Raw genomic sequence first — 27849 nt, 5'->3', positions numbered from 1 at the left:
ATTGAGATGTTTTTGATCTGTTCTCATCATTGTTCATTTAAATGTACAGTCTGTTTTGCTAGACAACGGCAATGTTATGAACAATGACGATTTTAACTGAAGATGTCTGCAGTATTTCTACATGTCGGTCAATGCGGAAACCAAATAGGAAAGGCTTTCTGGAAGAAAACATCACAAGACAAAGCTGTTCATGAGGGGTACACAAAAAATATCAACTATTCTTTGACAAACTGTTTGTTACACATGGACGGGATAATACAGACACTATTCTCATATTAATTAATCCTTATATACTATGTAAGATACTTCCTTTCTGTACATGTAAACAGTATGACACTCCATGCACTGGGTTATGTCCGGGGTCAAAATTAACTTTTTTAGGCCAGTAGCCAGCTGGGCTACAAGACTTGAAAATCAGTTAGCCAAGACAAAAAGTTAGTAGCCCACATTATTTCACTATCACCGCATGAAACCCCCCCCCCCAGAAAATTTTGAAATTTTAGACTCAAAACCCTGCATTTTGAGCATACATGTACCATGTGTACCTGGAGGTGATTTAGAGGCTTGGGAAAATGTAAGTTTTGTCTTATTTTTGTTGTTTACTTCAATCAAAGGAGTAGGTCCGGTAAGGGCCGATTTTGGCCTTAAACTTAAGGTTCATCTGATGAAAGATTTTAGACACTTTTTAAACACTTAAGTGTCTACTTTAGTAAATTCGATTAGATTGAGTGAAAGATTTGAACTGGTTTAGTCAATAAAGACGCTCAAATTCAAGCTTAAATATTAAAAATCTATCAAATATGCCATAATATGTCACTTTTCAGATGGTTTTTGTCTAAAATGAAAGTGGCCGCATCCGTGTTCATCCTCAACCTTTATATATGTTATGTATTATCATCAAATACAACTTACATGTAAATATTAAGAATGAACACAAATGCGGCCACTTCCATTTAAGACGGAAACCGTCTAAAAATTAACCCAAATGCTAAAATTGTGAAGATTTTAGTAATTTAGCATGACTTAATGATGCTAGTATCCGATACATGTGCATTGTATGGTCAAAAACAGCCCATATTTATGTAACAGACGTATTCTACTTTCCAATAAATAGCTAAAAGTTTACATTTTACAATTTTGTAAAACTGCTATATTTTGGGGCCAAAAAGGGGTCTTACTGGACCTACTCCTTTAATAAAAAAATATTTACAAAATGGGAATCTTCATGCCCAGTGTACCAATTTTTTTTTTACATATCTATTTAAGACAACTAAATAATTCTCTGTCCTTGAATACATGTAGATGATAGATGAAATATTTAATTTTATTTCTATAATAATCTATTTATTAAATATCTTGGTCGATTTATTTTGCGTAACTACGTGCATTTGTAAACAGATGACCCCCTTTTTTTCTCTCAAAAGACTTGTACACGTATTTCAAAAGCACTGTCATAAAATTGATATTTCCTCTGGTTTTCTATTTTGTGTAAACTGTTCAGTAAGTAGGAAACTAAAATCAATTTGAACTAATGTTATTTATTTGTGGTCGACAATATTCTACTTTCGTTTTTGACCTTCTCTGGACACCACGTGGGCTTTGAAAAAGGAACTACAAAAGGTACTGTTTTCCAGATTCTTAACAATATACTTTCTTTTATTTGACTGATATTATTTCATAACATGATATTGTCATCTTCTCTGACTTTCTTGGCTTTCTTGAAGCCAAATCCGAATAGGTATTTGATCGCTTCATATTGCCATGGGCAACTGGGCGACCGTTAATTTTTTTCCCTGTATGTATATTTCGAAGCACTCCCACATGTAAGTAAGTAAGTAAGTAAATTTTATTTAGACATGAACTCCAATGTTCAAGACAACATGCATGACATGTATGCAGTATGGGTTTATTTACAAGGTTATTTACAAAGTGGGAAAAGATACTATTAATTTAACCCTCTTGCTGCCAGAAGTTTTTATAAGCTCACCTGGCCCGAAGGGCCAAGTGAGCTTTTCTCATCACTTGGCGTCCGTCGTCGTCGTTAACTTTTTACATTTTGAACTTCTACTAGAGAACCACTGAATGGAATGAAACCAAACATGGCATGAATGTTCCTTATGAGGAACTGACCAAGTGTTGTTACTTTGTAGCGGATCCATCATCCAAGATGGCCGCCAGCGGGGGACTTAGTTCAACATAGGACCCTATGGGAAATACATACAAATGTCTTCTTTTAGAGAACCACTGAATGGAATGAAACCAAAAATGGCATGAATGTTCCTTATGAGGTGCTGACCAAGTGTTGTTACTTTGAAGCTGATCCTGCATCCATGATGGCCGCCAGATGGGGACACTGTTTAACAAAGGACCCTATGGACAATACATACAAATGTCTTCTTTTAGAGAACCACATACTGAATGGATTGAAACCAAACATGGCAAGAATGTTCCTTATGAGGTGCTGACTAAGTTTTGTTACTTTGAAGCTGATCCTTCATCCATGATGGCCGCCAATGGGGGGACTTCCTTTAACATAAGACCCTATGGGAAATACATACAAATGCTTCTTCTAGAGGTGCACTGAATGGAATGAAACCAAAACATGGCATAAATGTTTCTTATGAGGTGCTGATGAAATGTTGCTACTTTGTTGCTGTTTTACTGTTCAAGATGGCCACCAGGATTTTACTATTAAATTACAGGACCAATATTAAACCAAATTTGGCCTCACTCATTATTAGGGTATCTGTTATGATTTTAATCTATTTTTACATGATTTCCAAAACCAAAGTAGAATCAGGTGAGTGACACAGGCTCTTGAGAGCCTCTAGTTAAAGATTGCATTTCGTGTGCCAGAAAATACGACATCTCTTTGTTGTTGACGTTACAAATCCAGCAATGACTTCATTCTTTTAATGACATCATGCCCTAATGACCATTACAGTTTAAACAAGGAATTATTTGAATCTGGAATAATTTTGAATTCTGGAAAAGTGATGAGAAATATATGATGAAAACTAACCCAACTAAATAGGGTTAGCCATGCGCGCATGGCTAAGGTGGGTTAGTTAGTTCATACTGAAATGATAGTGAAAGTAAAATTAACCTTAGCCATGCATGCATGGCTAACCCTATTTAGTTGGGTTAGTTTTTATCATACATTTCTAATCAATTTTCCAGAATTCAAAATTATTCCAGATTCAAATATTTCCTTGTTTTTAGAGTTATTGAAGAAAAATATTGCAGTGTTTAATTTTCAGTCTTTTATTTGACAGGTTTAAATGATGAGAAGCTTGCATAAGTTTAAACATGTATGTGTCGTCCATGTGGGCACATGTGTACCTCTGGCAGCAAGAGGGTTTAATATTTTAATATCGTATTACTATTACATAAAGCCTGTTGGTAGCAATTGGCAGGCTCTTATAATTAGTCATACTAAATTAATTATCACGTCTTGAAAGGCTTTTTTTAAAGCCTTCCTGTCGATAGTCCAAATAATTATCATGATTATGATGTCTTGAAAAGATTTTTTTTTTATTTGCTTTTTCCTGCAACAGGAAGGCGTCAAAGCAAAAAAATAAAACAGCCTTTCAAGACATCATCATTATTTGGACACACTCAGTCCAAAATTCTTCACTTCCAGAGATTTTAGGTGTAATACCACCAAATCATAGTACGTCACATCCGGTTGCATACGAAAATAGGTCGAAAAAAAATATTCCCTTGAATTTGACGGTTGTAGGTAATTGATCCTACATTTCATTGCAGTAAAACATTTCTGAGTCATAAACATATATCTTGGGTATTTCAAAGCACCATTATTTCTTTATTTGGGGTTTCTATAGAATATTTTGGAAACTTGAGGTTACATGGTTACTAAAGCTTGTACACAGGTTAAAAAAGGGGGAAAATTTAATTGGTGAACTTCCAGTGATGGTTATTTTCTTATATGCAATGAAATGTTATGTGAAATTTTTTCTATAGTACTGGACAGGATAAAACTTTACTCATGCCAAGTATTTCTTTATTTGAAACAAAGATAAATTCTGCACAATTTTTTGAAAAGTGCAAATTTAACAAAGACTAATAGGGGAAAATCAATGGTGGTATTACACCTAATATGGGAAGCTGTACATGCACCTTTGACCTTGTGAGTACTCTCATGTGTTAAAATTTCTTGCTATTTAAGTGAAATATTACAAATAATGAAATATTCTGAGTGGATTGAGTCTCCAAAATACATTTTATGAGAAAATTTCCTTGAAATAGGACTTTACCATGAATATTAGTTGACAGAACAAGCCATACTTAGAGTCTTGGGAAGCTTTTTCTCCTTATTTCTTATATTCTGCTATACTAGAAAAATTTTCCTAAGAAATACTTTAATAAATATATAGTTTTAAGTAAATGAAATTATTTTTAAAGCAGTAACAACAAATTATTCACCAAAAGAGAAGTTTTTTATGTCCCTCTCTGGAACGCGGCGTAAATTTTAGTTTTACGTAAGGACTTATTGAAACCTCCTTGGAGGCAGTAAACTTTTATACGGATAGTTCATTCAGCTTGAAAACTTCAATTAATCATTTATAATAACATTTCTATCATAAATGAGTGAAAGTTACCCCAAAATTTTTATTTATTGGCCTAAAAAGTAGAAATTTTGAGGAAATGAGAGGTATAAATGGACCAAAAGAGACCTTCTAAGGATGACAAAGAGGTCCATTAGTAGTATTTATCATCCTAAAGTAATCTTTTGTATCATATTCAACTGTTTGTAGGCAGATGAGATAAATATTTGATCATTTATTGGTTCACACTATATTCTATCATGATGCGGCTTGGTTTGAATTTTTCGAAGAAATTTTGCTCGAATCGCTGTAGATGTCGTCTTACATTATACTAAATTTTTCTCAAACTATTGAACTGATTATGACAAAACTTGACAGGAATGCTTGAAATAACCAGTATTACAAAGGGAAAAAGTCACATTCAGTTTATTTAACAAAAAAGTCTTCTTTAGGTGTAATACCACCAAATCATAGTACGTCACATCCGGTTGCATACGAAAATAGGTCGAAAAAAAATATTCCCTTGAATTTGACAGTTGTAGGTAATTGATCCTACTTTTCATTGCAGTAAAACATTTCTGAGTCATAAACATATATCTTGGGTATTTCAAAGCACCATTATTTCTTTATTTGGGGTTTCTATAGAATATTTTGGAAACTTGAGGTTACATGGTTACTAAAGCTTGTACACAGGTTAAAAAAGGGGGAAAATTTAATTGGTGAACTTCCAGTGATGGTTATTTTCTTATATGCAATGAAATGTTATGTGAAATTTTTTCTATAGTACTGGACAGGATAAAACTTTACTCATGCCAAGTATTTCTTTATTTGAAACAAAGATAAATTCTGCACAATTTTTTGAAAAGTGCAAATTTAACAAAGACTAATAGGGGAAAATCAATGGTGGTATTACACCTAATATGGGAAGCTGTACATGCACCTTTGACCTTGTGAGTACTCTCATGTGTTAAAATTTCTTGCTATTTAAGTGAAATATTACAAATAATGAAATATTCTGAGTGGATTGAGTCTCCAAAATACATTTTATGAGAACATTTCCTTGAAATAGGACTTTACCATGAATATTAGTTGACAGAACAAGCCATACTTAGAGTCTTGGGAAGCTTTTTCTCCTTATTTCTTATATTCTGCTATACTAGAAAATTTTTCCTAAGAAATACTTTAATAAATATATAGTTTTAAGTAAATGAAATTATTTTTAAAGCAGTAACAACAAATTATTCACCAAAAGAGAAGTTTTTTATGTCCCTCTCTGGAACGCGGCGTAAATTTTAGTTTTACGTAAGGACTTATTGAAACCTCCTTGGAGGCAGTAAACTTTTATACGGATAGTTCATTCAGCTTGAAAACTTCAATTAATCATTTATAATAACATTTCTATCATAAATGAGTGAAAGTTACCCCAAAATTTTTATTTATTGGCCTAAAAAGTAGAAATTTTGAGGAAATGAGAGGTATAAATGGACCAAAAGAGACCTTCTAAGGATGACAAAGAGGTCCATTAGTAGTATTTATCATCCTAAAGTAATCTTTTGTATCATATTCAACTGTTTGTAGGCAGATGAGATAAATATTTGATCATTTATTGGTTCACACTATATTCTATCATGATGCGGCTTGGTTTGAATTTTTCGAAGAAATTTTGCTCGAATCGCTGTAGATGTCGTCTTACATTATACTAAATTTTTCTCAAACTATTGAACTGATTATGACAAAACTTGACAGGAATGCTTGAAATAACCAGTATTACAAAGGGAAAAAGTCACATTCAGTTTATTTAACAAAAAAGTCTTCTTTAGGTGTAATACCACCAAATCATAGTACGTCACATCCGGTTGCATACGAAAATAGGTCGAAAAAAAATATTCCCTTGAATTTGACAGTTGTAGGTAATTGATCCTACATTTCATTGCAGTAAAACATTTCTGAGTCATAAACATATATCTTGGGTATTTCAAAGCACCATTATTTCTTTATTTGGGGTTTCTATAGAATATTTTGGAAACTTGAGGTTACATGGTTACTAAAGCTTGTACACAGGTTAAAAAAGGGGGAAAATTTAATTGGTGAACTTCCAGTGATGGTTATTTTCTTATATGCAATGAAATGTTATGTGAAATTTTTTCTATAGTACTGGACAGGATAAAACTTTACTCATGCCAAGTATTTCTTTATTTGAAACAAAGATAAATTCTGCACAATTTTTTGAAAAGTGCAAATTTAACAAAGACTAATAGGGGAAAATCAATGGTGGTATTACACCTAATATGGGAAGCTGTACATGCACCTTTGACCTTGTGAGTACTCTCATGTGTTAAAATTTCTTGCTATTTAAGTGAAATATTACAAATAATGAAATATTCTGAGTGGATTGAGTCTCCAAAATACATTTTATGAGAAAATTTCCTTGAAATAGGACTTTACCATGAATATTAGTTGACAGAACAAGCCATACTTAGAGTCTTGGGAAGCTTTTTCTCCTTATTTCTTATATTCTGCTATACTAGAAAATTTTTCCTAAGAAATACTTTAATAAATATATAGTTTTAAGTAAATGAAATTATTTTTAAAGCAGTAACAACAAATTATTCACCAAAAGAGAAGTTTTTTATGTCCCTCTCTGGAACGCGGCGTAAATTTTAGTTTTACGTAAGGACTTATTGAAACCTCCTTGGAGGCAGTAAACTTTTATACGGATAGTTCATTCAGCTTGAAAACTTCAATTAATCATTTATAATAACATTTCTATCATAAATGAGTGAAAGTTACCCCAAAATTTTTATTTATTGGCCTAAAAAGTAGAAATTTTGAGGAAATGAGAGGTATAAATGGACCAAAAGAGACCTTCTAAGGATGACAAAGAGGTCCATTAGTAGTATTTATCATCCTAAAGTAATCTTTTGTATCATATTCAACTGTTTGTAGGCAGATGAGATAAATATTTGATCATTTATTGGTTCACACTATATTCTATCATGATGCGGCTTGGTTTGAATTTTTCGAAGAAATTTTGCTCGAATCGCTGTAGATGTCGTCTTACATTATACTAAATTTTTCTCAAACTATTGAACTGATTATGACAAAACTTGACAGGAATGCTTGAAATAACCAGTATTACAAAGGGAAAAAGTCACATTCAGTTTATTTAACAAAAAAGTCTTCTTTAGGTGTAATACCACCAAATCATAGTACGTCACATCCGGTTGCATACGAAAATAGGTCGAAAAAAAATATTCCCTTGAATTTGACAGTTGTAGGTAATTGATCCTACATTTCATTGCAGTAAAACATTTCTGAGTCATAAACATATATCTTGGGTATTTCAAAGCACCATTATTTCTTTATTTGGGGTTTCTATAGAATATTTTGGAAACTTGAGGTTACATGGTTACTAAAGCTTGTACACAGGTTAAAAAAGGGGGAAAATTTAATTGGTGAACTTCCAGTGATGGTTATTTTCTTATATGCAATGAAATGTTATGTGAAATTTTTTCTATAGTACTGGACAGGATAAAACTTTACTCATGCCAAGTATTTCTTTATTTGAAACAAAGATAAATTCTGCACAATTTTTTGAAAAGTGCAAATTTAACAAAGACTAATAGGGGAAAATCAATGGTGGTATTACACCTATAACATTTCAAACTCTATTAAATTTTATTGTCCCGAAATTCCATTTATATTATCTGAAAATACGGGTTTACCAAATTTCACTGAGTTTTGTGTTTAATACTTTCCAGAAGTGATATATCTGGGAAAATTACTTAATGGTGGACACCATTTTGAAATCAAAGTAGATCTGGGCACACCTCAAATGGTACATGTATCTTATCTTATTTTACATGTATGAGTTCTGTTGGATATTTCTTGAAATATTTTTCACCAATATTAAGAATTTTGTTTTTACATTCACCTAACTTTTTTTATGAAATCACTCATGCATGCATTGAGATAAAAGGAGTGAGGCTGTGCTAATTCATTTGTCTTTTTGTTTTACCATCACCTAAGTCTTCTTTTTTTTTGCTATTTCAGACACACTTTTATACACCCTGATGGAAAACAAAGATCTGTACATGTAGATAGTGAGCCAAAAGTTGTACAAAAGGCTTGTAAAGGTCTCAAAATCAGGTGAGTAAATGAACATAAATAAGTACAAAAATGAAGGACTAGAAATTTAGAAATGTTTGCTTGCATTTATTATTGTGATTGTTGATCAATAAACACAAATACTGTCTAAGGGGAGATAATTTATTATCGCGAATTTTAAATTAAAGTTTTAATTTTTTTTTTATATTTAGGACACCTTGATCTTAACACAAGTTTCACAATAATTAAAACATGGCAAAAGAACAAGACACTATAAAAATTAGATGTGGTATAATTGCAAATGGGTCAATATCCCTAATGCACCTCCAATTGAGGAACACAAAAGTTGTGTGTAAACAAAAAATCTCTGTGTAGTGATATTGGACATGTTTCAATTTTTAACAAATGACTGAGCTTAACCATTTGTGTTGATCTGGAAAGTAGAGGACCATAGAATAAATATGTAAAAACTATGGAGTTATTAAATGTTTTCAAAGTATTAAATTTTCAAAGAAATTATTGTGTGCGAAAAGGGATTTTTTACCATGAGGAGAAATGAATTACACTTCGTACCCCAAAAATTTAACCACATATGTGAAAATGTCTCAGCTTCGAAACCAGCCATCGTACATATCCAAGTTTACGATATGGACTGAGCTAGAGAAGAAACGTTACCATTACCGCGTATGTAGAAACAATTGCGCATATTGCCCCAAATGAGACAACTTTCCACCAGAGACCAAATGACATAAAAGCAGCAATTATAGCTAGGTCACAATACAACCTTCATGAGCAAAACCCACAACTGCATAGCAAGCTATAAAAGGCCTAACATAACAAATGTAAAACAATTCATACGATAATACTTACAGCCTGATATACCTAGAAAAGAAAAACGATATACAGCAACAACTACTAATTTACATATCGGTGGTACCATCATGCTTTGATTTAGACCCCCATCCTTTATAACTTGAAATTTACTAGTACTCTATATAAGCCATACTGTCCATCAAAAGTCATGACCACTATCCTTTCAGTCGATCCTGATTCTTTAAAATGCTCTTAGGGAAGATATTGCCACTGATGGTCTAGGGTTCCTGACTTTGTCAATGGCCCCATCCTTTATAACTTGAAATTTACTAGTACAGTGAAACCTGTTTTAAGAGAGAACTTAAGGGAGAACAAAAAAGTGGTATCTTAAATCAGACAGGTGGTCTTTTAATACAGGTTCAATGTACTACAGAGGGATCTAAAATTTATGGTCTTATAATACAGGTTTTTACTTAATACAGGTGATCTAAAGCAGGTTTGACTGTACTTTATATAAGCCATCTCCATCACAATTCATGAACACTATCCTTTCAGTCAACCCTGATCCTTCAAAGTGTTCTAGGGAAGATATTGCCACTGATGGTCTGGGGTTCCTGACTTTGTCAAGGCTTATAAATATTTTTTTTTTTTCAGAGATGGAAATATTGTATCTGGAAAGAGAGGAAGAGGAACAAATTGGGCATTAGGTATATATATATATCATCATGACAATGCAATAGTTGTCTCCCTCTATTAAATCACTCTTTAAATTACTGTACATGTATGTAAATTCAAAAATATTTGCTTGCATTTATTTGTGTGATAGTTGAATAATAGCAGACACAAAACTGTTGAAATGAATTCCACCAAATTTATATTAATTCCTTTGCAGGACATGAAAGTGTACATGTACATCTGCTATTTAATTTGGCACTGGCTACAGTTACATGGAAATGTAACAGTAATAAAAAGATTATTGTTACATTTGAGACCAATTTGCTGGAATGCAGGGTTGGGTAAGAATCTGATTAATTATGAATGTAACAATAATAATTGTGTCTATGGTTATATTATTGTTACATTCGTAATTAATCGGATTCTTACCCAACCATGTAATTCCGGCAATTAGCCTCCAATGTAACAATTATTTTTGGCTCACCTGGCCCTTTGGGCCAGGTGAGCTTTTCTCATCACTTGGCGTCCGTCGTCCGTCGTCGGTTAACTTTTACAAAAATCTTCTCCTCTGAAACTACTTGGCCAAATTTAACCAAACTTGGCCACAATCATCATTGGGGAACTAGTTTAAAAAATGTGTCCGGTGACCAGGCCAACCAACCAAGATGGCCGCCATGGCTAAAAATAGAACATAAGGGTAAAATGTAGATTTTGGCTTATATCTCTGAAACCCAAGCTTTTAGAGCAAATCTAACTGGGGTAAAATTGTTTATCAGGTCAAGATCTATCTGCCCTGAAATTTTCAGATGAATCGGACAACCCGTTGTTGGGTTGCTGCCCCTGAATTGCTAATTTTAAGGTATTTTGCCGTTTTTGGTGATCTTGAATATTATTATAGATAGAGATAAACTGTAAAAAGCAATAATGTTCAGCAAAGTAAGATCTACAAATAAGTCAGCTTGACCAAAATGGTCAGTTGACCCCTTAAGGAGTTATTGCCCTTTATAGTCAATTTTTAACCATTTTTCGTAAATTTTTGTAATCTTTTACAAAAATCTTCTCCTCTGAAACTACTAAGACAAAATTAACCAAACTTGTCCACCATCATCATTAGGGTATCTAGTTTAAAAAATGTGTCCGTCCGATGACGCCCGCGAACCAAGATGGCCGACATGGCTAAAAAATAGTACATAGGGTAAAATGCAATTTTTGGCTCATATCTCTGAAACCAAAGCATTAAGAGCAAATCTGACGGGGATAAAATTGTTCATTAGGTCAAGATCTATCTGCTCTGAAATTTTCAGACCAATCAGGCAACACATTGTTGGGTTGCTGCCCTTTAATTGATAATTTTAAGAAAATTTTGCAGCTTTTGGTTATTATCTTGAATATTATTATAGATAGAGATAAACTATAAACAGCAATAATGTACAGCAAAGTAAGATCTACAAATAAGTCAACATGACAAAAATTGTCAATTGACTCCTTAAAGAGTTATTGCCCTTTATAGTCAATTTTTTTACAATTTTCATAAATTTTGTAAATTTTTGTAAATTTTTACAAAATATTTTCCACTGTAACTACTGGGCCAAGTTCATTATAGATAGAGATAATAGTAAAAAGGAGCAAGAATGTTCAGTAAAGTAAGATCTACAAACACATCACCATCACCAAAACACAATTTTGTCATGAATCCATCTGTGTCCTTTGTTAAATATGCACATAGACCAAGATGAGCGACACAGGCTCTTTAGAGCCTCTATTTTATTATTGTTACATTTCCATGTAACCGTAGCCAGTGCCATTTAATTTTTGGTCTGAATTTTCTCTGGTTGATTCCACTACAAACATGGACTTTGCGATATTTGATTATACATCATGTATTATTTGGGGATGATCAGCAACACATTTTTTTCCCTAGAAAGACTCACAAAGGTTTCCTTGCATGATTTATAGGTTACCATGGACTCAAGAAGAGTGGAGAAGATCACATACTAGACGATACTGCCAACCAAGTCAGGAAAGAAATTGAGAGGTATAACAATATTTTTATTGAGGAAAATGTGATAACAATACATGTAGTATTGCTATAATTGAAATGTTGATTTTTGTCTTTTGATCTGAGATGGAATGCTGAATAATTTTTCAATTTATAGTAACTTTTTATGTTGCATTGATAAAAAAAGATGTGTGTCATTTTGAATTTGATAGCATCCACACAGTACACCTAAATACATAAGTAATGGTCCTTTATACATGTTATACAGCCCTAAAGCCCAACTGACAAGTATTGCACTGTAAAACAAGGTCTTAATAACTGACTTAATTCTGAATTCCAAACACAAGTAAAAAAACTATAAAAAAAAAGCAATTAAGGCAAATATGTTGCCAACACCTTGGGCCTAATTTTTTTTTCATTCGCTGTTTGGTTGTTTCGCAAGATGTCGCTTTGATATTTGGTATATGATATCGAACAGTTTATGCACTTTTGAAACTGACCCTATTAAACTGAACACGCTTTCTTGTTAGAGTTATCTCCCTGAACACTGTTTTTCTTGTGTTTGCTACTCAGTCGCAACTGTTAAAGATTACAACAAAATTATTTCACCAATTTGCTCGTTATATCCTCAGGATGTTGAGATAGGTTTGGACCGAAGCGCTCCGGAGACTCCATATGAGAGTTATTTCCCCTTATGCATTTGATATAAGTGATATGCATTTGTAACTGGTAAACCATAAGTGATAGAGACTTAGGGTCTTTTGATTTGAGGTCCTAGGTCCAAAAAAAAGAAAATAAGGTCAAGGTCAAAGGTCAAAGTTATTTTCTAAATTTTGAATTTGGGTTATTTTCACTTCTTTTTAAAAACTGCATAAGATATCGACAACATATTTTTTACTAAATTGTAACTTGTGACATGACATAAACACATACATTTTGGTTGAAAGGGTATGCTAACATCAAATTGGAGTTTTATCCCATCTTGTATTTAAAATTATGCACATGGTGATATAACTCATTTACCATATACTATTAAGACCTAGGGTCTTTTGATTTGAGGTCTTAGGTTTATGACCTTGAAATTGAGCTCAAGGTAATAGGCAAATTTGACGTTCCAGATTTTGACCTTTGCTTTTACCTCATATGTATACATGATAAAGTTATAGGACTTTTTGCATTAGGTTGCAAGCCATTTGACCTTGAAAAAGCCAACCGGAAGTGACCTTGTGTAAACCGGAAGTAGCTATTTATATTTTGTACTTATTTCATGTAAAAGTATATAGAACCAGATATTTTTGGAATCAGTGTCATGTAAACTATCAAATAATACTGGAAGTGACATTTTTAAAACCGGAAGTAACAAAATTATCTCCCTTATTTAAGAAAAAATTGTATAGAAACCATATATTTTGAGAATCAGCGTACAGTAAGCTATCTGTTGACGCTAGAAATGACATTTTAAACCGAATTTTTAATATTTTCATATCAAAACACATCTTTGCTGGTGGAAAGACCTTCAATTGTTCTTTGAACAATTGGTTTTTAATTTTTTTTTTCTTCCGCTTAATTTTTTTCTTTTGCTGTTTTGTACTTTCAAAAGATGTCGCTTAGATTTTTGGTATGTGATATCAAACAGTTTATACGCTTTTGAAAATGATACTGCTTAATTGAATAATTTATTTTGTAAGAGTTATCTCCCTGAACACTGTTTTTCTTGTGTGTGCTACTCCTTCGCAACCTTAAAAGATTACGACAAATTTATTTTACCAAATTGCTCCCTATATCTTCAGAATGTTGAGTTTGGTTTACATTGAAGCATTCCGGAAACTCCATATGAAAGTTATTTCCCCTTATGCATTTGATATAAGTGATTTGCATTTCTAATTGGTAAACCATAAGTGATAGAGACATAAGGTTTTCAGATTTGAGGTCCTTGTTCCAAAAAAAACAAAATTAGGTCAAGGTCAAAGGTCAAGGTCAAATTCTAAATTTTGGCTTATTCTCACTTCTTTTCATAAACCGTACAAAATATCGACAACAAGTTTTTATTAAATTGTCATTTACAACATGTCGTAACTCCTGAATTTTAGTTGAAAGGGTGCATATACATTAAATGGGAGTTTTTGCCCCTCTTATATGTAGAACTATGCGTATAGTGATATAACTCATTAACCATACATATTAAAGACCTAGGGTCTTTTGATTAAGTGTTCTTGGTTTATGACCTTGAAATTGGGGTCAAGGTCAAAGGTAAATTTGACATTCTAGATTTTGACCTTTGCTTTAAATTCATATTTATGCATTATAAAGCCATATGAGCTTTAAGTTACAAGCCATATGACTTTGAAAAGGCAAACCTGAAATGACCTTGTGTAAACCGGAAGTAGCTACATTTTAGACTTATTTCATACAAAAGTGTGAAGAAACCATATATTTTTGGAATCAGCATCATTTGACACTGGAAATGACATTTTAAACCAAATTTTCATATTTTCATATCAAAATAAATCGTTAGAAGTGGAAAGACCTTCAATTGTTCTCTGAACAATTGGTTTTTAATTATTAATTTTTTTGCGTGGGATTTACATTTTAGTGGAATTTGTGGGTAAAGACGAACTCATATTTTTAGAGGCTTGGAAGCTGACTGACAAAACCATGAAATCAATTTTACGCTAACATTAAATTTTTCAATCCAAGAAAAGTGGTGCTCACGAAAATGAATTAATCTACAGTATTTACTCTTTGATTAATTTATGTATAATTATTTACATCAATATTTCAATATAACCCAACAACACAGAAAATTCAAAGACCTTTTAGAGGTCAACAAAATCTGCAACAGTAAGTAATTAGGCGCATATACAGTATGTCGAAATTACCTTGTTTCTCAAGAAGTTTGTTTATTTTTTTACAGATGTGACATGTACAGTGGTTGTATTATGATGCACAGTTTGACAGGTGGTACAGGTTCAGGTTGGTATTTGTATGTATGTACATTGTAGGTACTACCTCTCATGTAAATGAAGCCACAACATTTTGTTATCTCCCCTTGTACATGTCCTTTGAATGTAATTTTTTCCCAATTCCAAGTTTCATCAATGATGGGATTGATTTTTGGCTGAAACTGGCTTGTAAAATTATAATCTGCATAATGATATATCTACTTTAAAATAAAACACTTGTTTTTTTTTAAATAATCTACATGGGCAATTACTTGAACATTGAAGTCCATACTTTATTAAAACAATGAAACGTTTCAGCAACATATATTTCACAACTGGTTTTTTTTTCATTATCATTTGACCATATATTTCATGATGAACAATATTAGGACAAAAGGAGACAGCCCAAACCAATCACACTGCCTTGTGATGTTATTTTTGTTGTCTTTTTTTGATTTGTGGAAATATCAAGCACAACTTTATAAAAATCTATATATTCTTAGAATAGAGGCAGTCCAATTATTATTCCTGTACCGTGGGGATCTTAACCAAACAGAACCATACATACATTTGTATATTTTTAGGATTAGGATCTTGTCTGTGTGAGACCATGATGGAGGAATATTCAATGAAAAATTTGATTTACTGTACCGTTGGGATCATTCCCAAATAGAACCTTACATATATTTGTATATTTTATGGAATTAGGAGTTGTCTTTGTGAGGCCATGAGGTAGGAATATCCAAAGAACAATCTTATTTTCTGTTCTGTGGGGATCATTCCTAAACAGAACCTTACATAGACTTGTGTATTTGTAGGATTAGGATCTCGTCTTTGTGAGGCCATGAGGTAGGAATATCCAATGAACAATCTAATTTCCTGTTCTGTGGGGATCATTCCTAAACAGAACCTTACATAGACTATTGTATTTGTAGTATAAGAATCTAGCCTTTGTGAGGCCATGAGCGAGGAATATCCCATGAAGCCCCTGTTTCCTGTTCTGTGCAGCATCATTCCTAAACAGAACCTAACATAGACTTATATGATTTGTAGGATTAGGATCTCGTCTGTGCGAGGCCATGAGGGAGGAATATCCCATGAACCATCTGATATCTTGTACTGTGTAGCATCATTCTAACACAGAACAGAACATAGACTTGTATATTTTGTAGGATTAGGATCTCGTCTGTGTGAGGCCATGAGGGAGGAATATCCCATGAACCATCTGATTTCCTGTACTGTGGCACCATGTTTGACAGGAGAAAGTCCTTTACAGAACTATAATGCTTTGCTAACACTGTCATACCTTCAAAGGTAAAATTACAAATACTATAATGTTGGAAATTTTGTGTTTAACTGAATCTGATCTTAAAGGAAATTTAGAAACAAAAAAACGAAACCTTGGAATAGATTTGGTTCTAGAAATTCCAAAATTTGAATGCACAAAAAAATTAACAGTTTTAAAACATAGATTCTTTTTGTGACCATAATTATGTGGTTTCATCTTCATCTTCATCAGTGTATTTATTATGTCATTTGTTGATAAAATGAAAAATTAAAAAAACATATTGCTGTTAAGGTCTATTATAAATCAATATTATTATTTATTAATGCCCCATTTAACTGATATAAACTGGTGTTATTTTTTGTTTTTTGTTTATTGGCAGTTTCTTTGTTTCCTACATTTTAATATATATTTTTTCAACTGTTCCTAAATATTTTATCAAAAAATTACAGCAAAACTATGGATATTTAGTAAGCTTAATGATCTTTAACAAATGCAATTTTTATTTCAGAAATATATTTATAAAGACAATTCTATTTCAGGAATACTGACTGTGTTGTTCTGACTTATAACGATGATGTTCTTGGAAAACTGCAGAGAAAGATGGAAAGTGTTTCTTTTGATGCCATGAACACCTCTATAGCCTCTGCTTTAGGTGGAATATTCCTGCCAACAGATACCATGACACCAAAAAGGTTAGATTATCTCCCCTTATATAGAGTGACCATGTTTCTTTTGATGCCATGAACACCTCTATAGCATCTGCTCTAGGTGGAGTATTCCTGCCAACAGATACCTGACACAAAAAAGGTTAGATTATCTCCCCTTATGTAGAGTGACCATGTTTCTTTTGATGCCATGAACACCTCTATAGGATCTGCTCTAGGTGGAGTATTCCTGCCTACAGATACCATTACACCAAAAAGGTTAGGTTATCTCCCCTTATATAAAATGACCATGTATCTTTTGATGCCATGAACACATCTATAGCTTCTGCTCTAGGTGGAGTAATCCTACCAACAGATACCATGACACCAAAAAGGTTTGATTATCTCCCCTTACATAAATTGACCATGTTTCTTTTGATGCCATGAACACTTTTAAAGTTTCTGCTCTAGGTTGAGTATTCCTGCCCACAGATACCATGACACCAAAAAGGTTAGATCATCCCCTTATATAAAACAAAAAGTATTTTTAGATGCCATGAACACCTTACTCCACTGTGTTTTGGGTATTTCTAAAAAGGTTAGATTGTATCGATCCCCTAACATCAAGAAAAAAATGTTTCTTTTGATGCCATGAACACCTCTGCTATATTCATGATATTTAGGATATATCTGCCTAAATATCCACAAACACCAACAAGGTTAGATTGTCTCCACTTACATAAAGTAAAAATGTTTCTGTTGATGCCATTAACACCTCTATAGCCTCTGCTCTAGGTGGAGTATTCCTGCCCACAGATACCATGACACCAAAAAGGTTAGATTATCTCCCCTTTTACATTAAGATTGTTTGAATATCACTTTTTTACATATTTATATAAACAAACACTTTAATTTCAGTATATTTACAACTACCTAATGTTAATTTGGTGAAGTACCAAAAGATTGGATTCGTTGTCTAAGTAGAAAAGAATTTGTAAAATGTTGACATGAAAAATAGCTTGAATTGTCTCCCCTTACTCACATGTTTTTTTTGTTTATTGTACCTTCTTTAAAGATTAAAAAATAAACAGTTTTCACCATAGAGATTTATTTCATTTCACCTTACATAATACAGTATAACAAAATCACAATAAACACAAATTCTTGAGAATAGTCCCCTCATGTATACTAAGGGGCATACATAGTTTCTACTCCAAATCTATACGACATAGTCATATGCTTACACTTTCAGGTTTGATGCATTCTTCCCTTATATAAAAAAGCAGGTTTGATGCGTTCTTCCCTTATGTAAAAATGTGTAGCAAATAATAACCCATTAAAAACAAGCTATATACTGTCAGTTCTTTCACAAACAAGGAATAGATTGCTTTCCCTTATGTTAAAGGATGTAAATAGTCTAAAAACATGTTCACATGTTTACACTAATTAAAAAAAAAAATGTTGATTGTATTCCCTGGCACTAAAAATGATAAAAAAAATGTTGTCCCTCCTCATAAAAGATTTGATTCCTTTTACAAAAAGTTTTTAAAAAGATTTGATTGACCCTTGTTATCTGACCCATAATAAGGTGTTTAAAGTATTTTCTCAAATCTACAATAAAATTATAACATCTTTCCTGAAAAATGTTGATTAACTTTGGGACACAAGTTTAAATTCAGATATGAAGGGTCACCTCTTACACCATGTCTCCTAAAACATAAAAAGAGGTAAACACAGTCTGTAGAAACCTATGAAAATAATCACTGCTTCCACTAAATTTTTTTTAAATCAACTCCCCTTACATGAAAAATTGGGTAAACAGCAAGTTTCCATTTAAAAACTTTCAACCCTTAACATGTTAAATGACAATAATGTATAACATACATGTCAACTGACCCGTATCCTGCGGGTATGACCCGTGATTTTTACAAATCTGAGAAGTCACCCGGGACACCCACCGGGTTGTTAAATAACCTGAGAATTCCGAAAATGACCCGTTTTCACCCGGATTCGGGAGCCTTCAGACTCGTAGTCCAAATAATTATGACGTCTTGGAAGGCTATTTTAAATTTTTGCTTTGACGCCTTCTGTCAATGTAAGGTGTCAAAGAAAAAATATAATAGCCTTTCAAGACGTCATAATTATTTGGACTATCAGACTCATCTCTTTTGAAATACCGGCACATTTTCGTAATTCTTCCATAGACAGGAAGTTCAACTAGATGTGTAAACTGTCAGATTAAATGACCCATTAAGTGCATGGCTTCACTTGACAGCTTTGGTGTCAAACACACTGTTAATGAACACCAATTACCTTAAGCTTTATGTTGTAAATAATATGTGTATATCGACATTGTTTCACAAACAATTTGAATTACTTAACTTTGTGAACATGTTTTGGAAAATGTTTGATTTAGATTATAAGAAAGATGTCACCTTAATACTGAAATTCAGCTCGAAAATGTTCGTACGCGTTATGACCTGAGATTTCCTTCTTCAATGCAGGTCATGACCTGCATTTTCATTGTCATAGGTTGACAGGTATGTGTATAAATTAAACAGTCATGGGTTTCATCAAAGAGTTTTAAATGATCTCCCCTCACACCAAAAAAGTTTTAAATTGTCTCCCATTACTTTAGAATTGTGTACCAACTCTGACATGAAACCATAAAAAATGCATATATTGTCCCACTATGTTTAAAAAAAGCTTTAATATAGTAACTCCTACAACAATTTGAATTGCCTATTGTATAATGACATAAAAGCAGATTATTTTTTTGGCTTTTTGAGCTCACCTGAGCTTTTCTCATCACTTGGCGTCCATCGTCCGTCGTCGTCGTTAACTTTTTACATATTGAACTTCTTCTAGAGAACTACTGAATGGAATGAAACCAAACATGGCATGAATGTTCCTTATGAGTTGTTGACCATGTTTTGTTACTTTTTAGCCGATCCATCATCCAAGATGGCCGCCAACAGAGGACTTAGTTTAACATAGGATCCTAAGGGAAATACATACAAATGTCTTCTTTTAGAGAACCACTGAATGGAATGAAACCAAACAAAGCATGAATGTTCCTTATGAGGTGCTGACCAAGTGTTGTTACTTTGTAGCCGATCCATCTTCCAAGATGGCCGTCAGCGGAGGACTTAGTTTAACATAGGACCCTATGGGAAATACATACAAATGTCTTCTTTTAGAGAACCACTGAATGGAATGAAACCAAACAAAGCATGAATGTTCCTTATGAGGTGCTGACCAAGTGTTGTTACTTTGTTGTTGATCCATCATCCAAGATGGCCGCCAGCAGGAGACTTAGGTTAACATCGGACCCTGTGGGAAATACATACAAATGTCTTCTTTAAGAGAACCACTGCTTGCAATCAATTTGAAACTAATTACTATGTCATAAATGTTCCTTATAATGAGGTGCTGATGAAGTGTTACTACTTTGTTGCTGATTTACTGTTCAAGATGGCCACCATAATTTATAAAGTATGGGGCCAATATTAAACCAAATTTGGCCTCAATCATTATTTAAGTATCTGTTATGATTTTTATCTTCTTTTATATGATTTCAAAAACCCAAGTAGAGTCAGGTGAGCGACACAGGCTCTTGAGAGCCTCTAGTTTTGTTATAACTTACTTCCTGTAACATATGATAAACTATGTATCTAGACTGTAGAGGTTACAAGCTTAAGAGGAGTTAATCAATGTATGAGTAACGTTTTTGTATACTGTGAAAGTAGTTTTATTCGCGGGGAACTAATTTTCTTGGTTTTCGTGGTTGACTTTATCCACGAATTTAAGTGTCCAACGAAATATAATAAATGTTGTCCAAATCAAAACATGGTTTGACTACATGGATACGGGCATGCCATAAAATCTAGAGAAAATCGAATATCGTCAAATGCACTATGAACTACAACTGCAGGCAGAATTATACCCTATCATATATATTTAATCTTTAAACTGTACAAAATACAATCTTTAAACGTATAAAAATATTTTTGATCGATGAAAGTCAGATTGCCGGTGATGATATGCTATGATGAAGTGTTCATTTTATATCATAATACTTCTCATGTAGAAAGTAATAATTTCATGCTGGGCTTGCTTTTGATCAGAATTAATTTTACAATTCAAGGTACATTTATAGCATATGTTTAATTAGCTGTTTTTTTTAAGTGACATGTTTATGACCCAATTAACACCTTTGATGGTCTTTAATCTGTTGATCACTCGATCTCTAGTTAATTAGTGTCATCACTTCTGATTACACGTGTGCAACAATTCAAATGTTTACTTAGCAAATTTCCTTCAATCAGGACATTTTGTAATCACAGATGAAAGCAGTTATTTTATTTCAAATTTGTTAAATGTTGTCAGTTTTTAAAGACGTCCCAGTAAGTGAACATGAACACCTTACTTTGAAATGTCCACAAATTATTATGAAACAACATATGGTTATTATAAAGAATCTTCGTTTCTGATGGCTTCAATTCTTCACTCGATTTTTTTTCTTTCAGAAAACTAAAATCCACGAATTTAAAAACCCACAAATATGTAACTTTTGCTCAAACCACGAAAATTGATACCCACGAATTAAGGTACTTTCACAGTATACCTTTATATTTATATTTTGTAGTGGGCCAAGTATTGGTATGGAACCTTGGGAGATGATAAGATCTGTTTGTCCACTGCCTGCAAATAAATTTGTACAGGTCCATCATATAGCTAAGAGGTAAGTTAGACCATGTATTTGTACAGCTCCATCATATAGCTAAGAGGCAAGTTAATTAAGTCAAAAATGTACTGTAAATTGAGAAATTAATGAGTGCATTTATTGGTGTGATTTTTAAAGTAGGGACACAAATGCAAGATTATTTGTGCTACAAGTTTAGGATAATCTGCATGCAAATATATGTATCTGATATCAAAATGTGAGTTCTTATTATTGTGATTCTCACTCAGTCACATTATTTGCAATGATAAGAACCTCGCATTAATTTTTAAATTTACAGTTTATAAAGGCATCCTCTGGACTGAATAAATGTGATGTGATAACAGTTGAAGAAAATTATTTTTGGTCAATCAAAGGATGTCTAAAATTATTGCAAAAGGATCTTTATTTAGTAGTTTAAGCTTCACATATAGTGGTGTTCCAAATTATGGGAGATGTATGTATACTAATCAAACGTGTAGATATAGGAAGATGTGGTATGAGTGCCAATGAGACAACTCTCTATCCAAGTCACAATCTATAAAAGTAAACCATTATAGTTCAAGGTATGGTTGTCAACACAGAGCCTTGGCTCACACTGTACAGCAAGCTATAAGGGCCCCAAAAAATTACTAGTGTAAAACCATTCAAACGCGAAAACTAACGGTCTAATCTAATTAAAACGAGAAACACTTATAAACCACATAAACAAACGACAATTACTGAACATCAGATTCCTGACTTAGGACAGGTGCAAACAATTGCAGCGGGTTTAAACGTTTTAATGGTACCAAACCTTCACCCTTATCTGAAACAATAGTGTAACATCACAACATAGAAATACACACTATACATGTTATATTTTTGCTATTACAGTAAGCTGTCTTGGGCAGGATTACAGAAACAGATGAGGGTGTATACTAACCAAACATACATTACAATTTTATTTATTACAGTAAGCTGTCTTGGGCAGGATTACAGAAACAGATGAGTCAAGGCATTAGACGGCACGATAGCAAAGGAAATGTAGTATCCTTATATATAATTAATATCAAGTTCACAATTAGGTTTACAGAAAAGAGAATAATAGCAAAAAAAAAAGAGGGGAATACAGTAAAATAGGCAGAAAACTAAAAAAGCTGACTATTTGATTGATAGTGCCGAAATTTAAAGAATAGAGAACAAAATATAAAGTGTAAGTGAAATGCCTAAAAAAATTAAAGAAAACAAAAATGAAGGACACATAAAATAGAAGATGTGGTATGATTGCCAATGAGACAACTCTCCACTAGACCAAATAACACAAAAGTTTACAACTTTAGGTCACTGTACGGCCTTCAACAATGTGCAAGCCCATACCGCATAGTCAGCTATAACAGGCCCCAAATTCACCAATTATGTGCATTCTTATGAGACCACTTTTACTCTCCCTTGGGTGGTCTGTTAAAACAAATTTTACTGTATATTATTTAATGGATTCAAGCGGAGAGGAACATATATTTTCCTTATAAATCATCAGTTTGGTAGTATAGGTAATGTAGTGATAGCACGAGGTGACAGTACAGAGACATTTTATCCTCAGATGACAAAAAAAAAAAAGTGGAGAAAAAGTTCCGTAAATCTTTCAACACTGTCAGCTGGAATCCATTCCCTATAGATATCTGGACTGGTATATATGTGAAAAAGAATATAGATATAAGAAGATGTGGTATGAGTGCCAATGAGACAACACTTCATCCAGGTCACAATGTGTAGAAAATAAACAATTATAGGTCAAATTTTTATTTTTATTTTAATCTCACAGCTTGTCAAGCAGTTTAAAAGTTTTACCCATGAGAGAATAAAAAAAGTATTGTATCTAATGAGAAACATCAAAATAAAAGCCCACAAAATTATTTAGTCCAAAAAAATACATGTCATGTAAAAAAGACAATTTAAACAGTATGATTGATAACTGTCTTACAAACTTGTTTAACATTATATACTTTCACCGGTTCAATTAAAATATAGTAATTAATTGAACTATTTTAGTCTTTTGATATCATAAAGTCATCTATGTCAAAAGACTTAACCGGGTACTCCAATTCTTGTGTTGACTTATAATGGAAAACATACATCATTTATCCATTAAACATTTTTGACAAAACAGTTACCGTGGATTCATTTATTTTCGTGGGTACCATTTTTGTGGATTAAGGAAAACTTGGATGTCCGTGGATATTTAATTTTGTGATTATGCCGAGCTCTGCGTACTATCTTATAGAAAATATGTCATTCTTTGAACATTTAATTTCGTGGTTCCCCTGTACCCACAAAATCAATGAAAATTGGTTTCCAAGGAATAATAATGAATCCACAGTACACTGAAATTTAAGGTGTCTTTTGAAAGAAAACACAAAAAGAATAAACTGCAATTCAGAAATAAACAACAAATGTTCTTGTCTTTTTATAGGAAACCATGTTAATTAGGTATTAAACAAAAATGAATCAACTGTTCAGGAAAGTATTTTTAAGAATGAGAGAAGTACATACATTATGTGTCAGTAAAAAATTTATCTTATATCTTCAATAATTTATTGTTTCAGCCAAGACCAACAGTATTGGACCAAAAGACACAGCTTCGATAACAGTAGCATCAAATTCAGAGTCAATAGTAGAATACCTCGAGACAGTCTATGAAAGGTCAAGGGTCAAATTTGCTGCAAAAGCTTATCTCCATTGGTACAACAAATACGGAGTAACCAATGTAAGTAGGATAGTGTTTAGATGGAGTAACCAATGTAAGTAGGATAGTGTTTAGAAGGAGTAACCAATGTAAGTAGGATGGTGTTTAGATGGAGTAACCAATGTAAGTAAGATGGTGTTTAGATGGAATAACCAATGTAAATAGGATAGTGTTTAAACAGAGTAACCAATGTAAATAGGATGCTGTTTAGATGGAGTAACCAATGTAAGTAGGATGGTGTTTAGATGGAGTAACCAATGTAAGTAGGATGCTGTTTAGTTGGAGTAACCAATGTAAGTAGGATGGTGTTTAGACAGAGTAACCAATGTAAATAGGATGGTGTTTAGATGGAGTAACCAATGTAAGTAGGATGGTGTTTAGACAGAGTAACCAATGTAAATAGGATTGTGTTTAGACAGAGTAACCAATGTAAGTAGGATGGTGTTTAGACAGAGTAACCAATGTAAGTAGGATAGTGTTTAGATGGAGTAACCAATGTAAGTAAGATGGTGTTTAGATGGAGTAACCAATGTAAGTAGGATGGTGTTTAGACAGAGTAACCAAAGAAAATAGGATGGTGTTTAGACAGAGTAACCAATGTAAGTAGGATGGTGTTTTACTATTCTTTTAAAAAAAAATACTTCCAACACCCAAGTATTGTCATTGATATAGATGTACTAAAAATCAAGGAACATACAAAACTATATAAATTGAAAGGACATGCCAGTAAACAAATTCCAATAAACAATGGTACACACATATCAACCAAGATATCTATTGAAAACAAGAAAAAAAATCAATTATGAACAACTAATGAATGGAATACATACTACAGATAACATGTTTAACGAAACATGTTATTGCACATCACTTTGCAACCATTTGTCAGTAATTTTTTTGGTAAATGCACGTTTTTGAATGATAACTGAAAAGTTTTCAAAATTACTGAAAATTTGATAGATTGTTACTGATTGTGTCAAAAGGAGGTTGGCATCTATGCACTCGTTGAATATTTTTCCCTCATTGAATTTTTCAATTAGTTATTCTATAAATAGTAGTTTATTAATTGTATCAGTTCAAAGTAAAACTGAGAATGGAAATGGGGAATATGCCAAAGAGACAACAACCCGACCAAATGGCAGATAACAGCCAAGGCCACCAATGTGTCTTCAACGCAGGGAGAAAGTGTTTTTATGATCTCACTTTCATCAGGAATGCTCAAAGTCAAATATTTGAAACCAATAGATGTTTTAGTATGGAAACTTGTGTTGAGCTATATGACAAAAAGTTACAATAGTGGATTAACACATGTCTAATGTCTAAAAGGGACCTAGGTGGCCGAGTGTTATAAGTAGTAACTACTGTAATCACTAGCCAGTCAACACTGAGGTTGTGAGTTGGAACTGGTGCACTAGACTCCAATCTTAATTGGCTATGATTGTCAGCTTCCCTATTTAAGGTCAGTGGTTTTCTCCAGGCACTACGGCTTCCTCCACAAATAAAAAATGGCCGTCACAAAATAGCCCCATAGCGGTGCTAAAAACGTGTTAAAACGCAAAAAAATCAAAAATCAAATCTAATGTCTAAATATTTAATCAATGGTAACAGATATTCAGCTAATCATCGATGTCAAGGAAAAACAAAGAATAATGAAGTAATTGCTTTTGAAATCCTGGTCTGAAATAATTTTAAGCAGCAAACAAAATTATTTTCATTTACCTGTGTATATAACATGTATTCTATTTGGCGGCATTTTGTTCAAGGTTAACATCATTATATCATGTATATGGCGGCATTTTGTTCAAGGATATATGGTTGACTTTCTGAAATTGTTTATTATCTCACCCCTTATTGATTTTGTATTTACATTGTGTCATAGATCTAATACCGTTCAGTGTATATTCACTTGTTTGTTTTCATATGTCTTTTGATTGAGTTATACCATTTCTATTGATATTTTATAGTGATGTTACACTATTGTTTCAGGTAAGGGTGAATGTTGGTACCTTTTAAAACGTTTAAACCCACTGCATTTGTTTGCACCTGTCCTAAGTAAGGAACCTGATATTCAGTGGTTGTCGTTAGTTGATGTGGTTCATAAATGTTGCTCATTTCTTATTTATAGATAAGACCCTTGGTTTTCCCGTTTGAATGGTTTTACACTATTTTTTGGGCCCTTTATAGCTTGCTGTTCGATGTGAGTCAAGGCTCCGTGTTGAAGACCATACTTTGACCTATAATGGTTCACTTTTTGAAATTATGACTTGGCTTGAGAGTTGTCTCATTTCACTCATACCACATTCTTATATCTATGAACACACTTAAGGATGTACTTAGGTGAAATTGAAAAAATCTAGAATTTAGAATTGATACTATAAGTCAGAAGAGCATTAAGTAAAGGAACAAAATAAGCTAAAAATATTGAAAGGTTATGGATTTCCTTTCAAGATATTTGAGTTTTAAAAAATTGCGGGAAAAGGCTGACTCGGACTTTTACCTTATATTTGCATTGGTATTATTTGGGTCTCAAATCGAAAGAAAAGAAATCTAGAATCTGCTTAATTTTTGGTAAATGACCTTTTCAGAGCTATTGAAGTCTTATTTGAAAAGAAAAATGGGTGTTATGGGGCAAAATATTTTACCCAGTATTGAAGGAAGAATACCAAGGAGTCCGAAGATCTGACACAAATTCCTAAACCTCACCTAAGTACATCCTTAAATGCATTTTGAATTCAACATTCAAAGCTAAAATATGAAATAGCAGAACAGTGTAAATTTTTAAGATTTGATTTTTATCTTTTTCAGGAGGATTTTGAAGAAGCATTTGATGTTGTTGAAGACATTATACAGAATTATAAAAGTGCATTTTCATGAAATATAAATAAAATTTATGATTTTAATATTCATAATCATCAAAACAAATGTGTGTCTTATGTATTTATGTTATTTGTGTTTTTTTTTTAAACATTCTATATAGGCGTATATGACAAAGTTTCTGTCGTTTTTATGTGCACTGTGGTTTTTAAATGTTTTTTTGGTTTGTAAAAAAGAGAGCCTAAAAATACCAAAGAACATTCAAACTCGCAAATATATCACTTATTATGAGTAAATCTGTCTTTAAGATACTATGTAGACCAATTTTTATACCCCACATTATTTATTGCATCGGGAATAATGTTTTTGACCTGTCCATCTTATGTCTGTCCGTCCGTCCGTCAGTCAGTCCTCATCGCAACTCCTCTGAAACTACACAACAGAATTTCATGAAACTTTGTAGATAATAAGGACATACTATGTAGATATGCTGCATAATGCATATCGACAGGAAATTATGATTCAATTTTTGTTCTAGGAGTAACACCCCT

General features: G+C 32.8%; 1 pseudogene; it reads left to right on the top strand.

Moving 5' to 3' along the window:
- Positions 1 to 27406, top strand: LOC127736835 (tubulin delta chain-like; annotated as a pseudogene).
- Positions 27407 to 27849: the final 443 nt, after the last annotated feature.

The sequence above is a fragment of the Mytilus californianus genome, unplaced genomic scaffold (assembly GCF_021869535.1).
Source record: "Mytilus californianus isolate M0D057914Y unplaced genomic scaffold, xbMytCali1.0.p SCAF_38, whole genome shotgun sequence".
In the NCBI taxonomy this organism is placed as follows: domain Eukaryota; kingdom Metazoa; phylum Mollusca; class Bivalvia; order Mytilida; family Mytilidae; genus Mytilus; species Mytilus californianus.
This window is presented reverse-complemented; position numbering and strand designations above follow the sequence as displayed.